Source organism: Geospiza fortis, unplaced genomic scaffold, assembly GCF_000277835.1.
Source record: "Geospiza fortis unplaced genomic scaffold, GeoFor_1.0 scaffold81, whole genome shotgun sequence".
Classification (NCBI taxonomy): Eukaryota; Metazoa; Chordata; class Aves; order Passeriformes; family Thraupidae; genus Geospiza; species Geospiza fortis.
Window position 1 is genome coordinate 5,873,887 of NW_005054318.1, and position 3,754 is coordinate 5,877,640.

The 3,754-nt window shown below is 34.3% G+C and overlaps 1 protein-coding gene across 3 annotated transcripts in view; it reads left to right on the forward strand.

Moving 5' to 3' along the window:
- The first annotated feature begins 1,388 nt into the window (after nt 1–1,388).
- ROCK2 (Rho associated coiled-coil containing protein kinase 2) overlaps nt 1,389–3,754 on the forward strand; it is a 55,867-nt gene continuing 53,501 nt past the window's right edge. For 2 of the 3 annotated variants that reach the window (XM_031056470.1, XM_031056471.1), the window contains exon 1: nt 1,389–1,489. The gene's annotated coding sequence lies outside the window, so the exon portion shown is untranslated. The remainder of the gene's footprint in view (nt 1,490–3,754) is intronic. The other variant, XM_014306753.2, reaches the window with a different exon arrangement.

Consider the following 3,754-nt stretch of genomic DNA (forward strand, 5'->3'; position numbering starts at 1 on the left):
CTTCCAGGCCCAGTCTTTCAACCAGCTTTTAATCATTTGTCTAACCCATACTCCATCAATGTGTCTGTGACACTTTCCAAGACACTTTCATTTGTTAGGAGGCAATAAATAAATAAATAAATAAATAAATAAAAATCTTCATTTTGGAAATTGTCTTAACCACTAATGTGTTTTGTGATATAAACAGATATTGCCACGGATGAGGTGGTCTTATTTTTGTATGAGCTTATTTAGAACAAAGTGGCATTTAAAATGTATTTAATAATCTTAGTTGTTGCCTTTGAAACTCTCCAGATGCGTTATTAAAATGAATATAATAATGTTAGTAATATTTGCAATAAATTATACATTCCCAGATATAATAATAAAAATATAAAATCAGCAGATTGTTAGCTATAGCCTCGGTTATTAAGGAGACCGAAAAGCTGTTCGAAAAGTTCTGTTGGCTGCCTATTAATAAACATGATGTGTTCTCTGACTTAAATGACTGTGATGCCCTGTCAAGGCTCAAAAACCTGAAAAAGCAGTCTCAGGATTTTGTTCTGAGGGCAATGAATAAAGCTGCCAGTTCAGGCTGAACACTGGAGCTGCTGACAATGAATGGTGTATACTGCTCTTAGTATCTGAAGCTAATTTTTAGTTTTTTTAGTTTTATTTGTCCCTGTGTAACTGGAAAGGTCTCTGTGTTTGAAGAGTAATTTTCTAAGTTTTTCCAGGTTGCAGAAAGGTGGAACTGAGTAAAGTCTTGTAACAGGCATTTAAAATACTATTTTTAGTTTAGTTTTGGTGATCTCATCCCTTGCCATTTTAGGAGTCTCAATTGTTTTCTGCTGAGGCATTGATAATGGGTAGCAGAAGAGCATGTAGAGTTCTGGCTCTGTTGAGTCACTTAGAAAAGGTATTTTAGTGTTGTGAGGCTGAATTACATGATGAATTGTCTTCTTAGGTTTAGGTCATGTCTTGCTTCCAAGAAAAATGTGTGGTTGGTTTTGGATATGAGAAGGTAGAGAGACTTTGATCAAAGCAATAATATGGATATACAAACATAAAGTCTTTTCAGGAAAAGTGTAACAGAAGTAAGAAAAATGGATTGACTTAACTCAGTACCTTAAATCAGTGTTTAATGAGTAAGATTACTTACTGATTAAGATTAAAACTACTACTCCAGTTTAAGTCCCAGTGCCACTAATCAGTGGTAATATAGCTGTACTGTTTATAGAGCTTGGAGCCAGTCAGTGTGTGTTGGCTCCTCTGCTGGTTTATAAACATACTTGAGAGCTTGTTTGAATTTGCCTACTAGGAATGTAATGCTTGCTTGAATAATGTATAATCAGTCTCAGTGCAGTAATTTTAAGTTGTTAATTAAGATTTTAGAATTCAATTAACTTATTTTTATTTTTTTTTCAGGATGGCTTGAATTCTTTGGTCCTTGATCTGGATTATCCAGCGCTGAGGAAGAACAAGAACATTGATAATTTTTTAAATAGATGTAAGTTGCAAGTGGCTCTTAAACAATGACATTGTTGTTGACTCAATCATAAGAAGTTGAGTGGTCAGAAATGCATTACTCATAGTTATTATATTAATTTTTATAAATCTGAACTTCAGAAGGCTTTGGAGGACCATTTTATTACAGAGAGAAATTTCATTTAAGGGAGTTGCTATATTGTAGAAATATGTTGGAAAATACCAGATTTTTATTTTCCTAAATACAGGTGGAAAAACCCTTTTATGTTATTTTCTTATCTTATGTATATGGAGCTACATAACTTGCTAAGTATATCCTAGTTATTACTCTTCAGGAATTCATTACACTGAAGTCAACATTGTTCATATAGTCATATTTAATCTAACAGAAGTCTTCTGTGGGTTTTTAAAACTAAATTATTGTACCTTAAAATCTATTGGTTCATTTTTGAACCTTTGCATTAATGTTTGGGATTCTCCCCAAATTAATTGTAGACAGGATCTTGGAGTTTATTAAGCATATGATTCTACATCAGAGTAGCTGTATTTTGGGGTTTTGAAGTATTTTCTATTATTGTATATAAGCAGAACATTTTTTTCTTGTAAAAATAGCAGTTTATTTTGTAATTTGCAGTGAGTAAGCCTTCTTGGAATAACTATGCTTTGTAGTGAGCTTATTTTGAGATGTATGAGATGTATTTAAAAAAAAAAAAAACACTTTTCTGTTGCATATGTTGTGGTTAGGTTTCTGCAGATGCAGTCCTATTAGCAGCTCCTTTTCAATTCTTTACTGGTAAGACCTTGTATGTGTCTACCCTCTGTTGCCCTGGGACTCCTTGGAATATCCACTCAGACTCCTCACTTAAATAGTGGCTGGTGTAGTAATTTGTGGTGAGTTCTTTGGAATCCAGTGCTTCTCCATGAGGTTTAGCAGAGCCCTGTAGATGGACATACAGCTTTTACAGTTGCCAGTAAAGTCGCATTTGGAGAAATCACTTAAAATACATTAAATAAGAAAGAGCAGATTAGGACATAGAGGCATACCTTAGGTTTATTTTCAGTTTGAGTTCAAAGGAATTCAAGCAGATATTTATGAAAGAAAGGGTCTGTAACAGCATTTTAAGTATCCTTGTTATTTGCAACTGAGCATTGTATGTGTAAAGTGAGGGGAAACCCCTATGAAAATGACATAAATAACATTTATCAGCAAATTCTATGAGCTAGTCATATTTGCTTTTACATTACTATTTTTGCAGTAGAACAAAATTAGAAGCCTCTCTCTGATCAGAAGACCAGTGTCTTTTGACTATTAGAAATAGTAATGGTGGGAAAACAATTTAACCTCAGGAGCAGGTTGGGGTTTTGGTTGTTATTTGATTGGTTGTTTTTTGTTTGTTTGCTTGCTTGTTTTCTGCAGCCCCTGAACATTCTGGCTGACTGTCTCCCTTTTTTCAAAGGCTGTTGCTCCTTCTCCTCCTCTAGGCTCTCTGTCATTATTGTAGTAAATATTTTTAAGTAGCTTTTGTGACATGGAGGCTATCAGCAATGTCAGAAACATGAAAATATACTTTTGTTCACAATTTTATTACTGCCTTTTTATTCTTAAATCAGCTGACAGTATACGGTTGAAATAGCCGGATACTAGTTAAAAGAATTTTGAGATGTGTTGCAAAAAAATTCACAGTAGCTAATAAAGAGTTTTTAAGGGTACACTTCATCCTTACCTGTTGAACTCTAAAAAAGCATGCAACACCTGGCTATTTTGGCCAACATATCTTGTGCATCTTTCTTAAGAATCACGCATGTAACTTCTCTTCTGTTTCTGTACTGACTGGGAGAGAATAAAAATAGTGCTGCATATCTTCTGTGATTTACACTTTGGGAAAAAATAAATTGTGAAATGAGAATTTTGTAAACATTCAAGGCTGGTAATATTTTGATATTGCAAAAGAAAGAATCAGTCTTGCCACAGTGATTCATTTCAAAGTCTTTTCCGACACAGGTGATTGTATGGTTTGTTATGTACCACACAGGGGAGCTGAGCAGAATTAATGCAGAGAGTCAGGTTTCATTTTTTCTTTTTATTAAAACTGGTCAGGCAAAATAAAAGCAAAGACCTGATTTTCATTTCACTTCACTGATACTTGTGCTAGCCCAAAATGAGCCACTCAGAGGAGAAAACAGGACAAAACTGGGTTCTTATCGACATCCCCATTTTATGCAGTTTAAAATTGTTAAACCCATAGCTCAGAGCTTCTTGGGAACTGTTCTGAGGGTAGCAGGTATC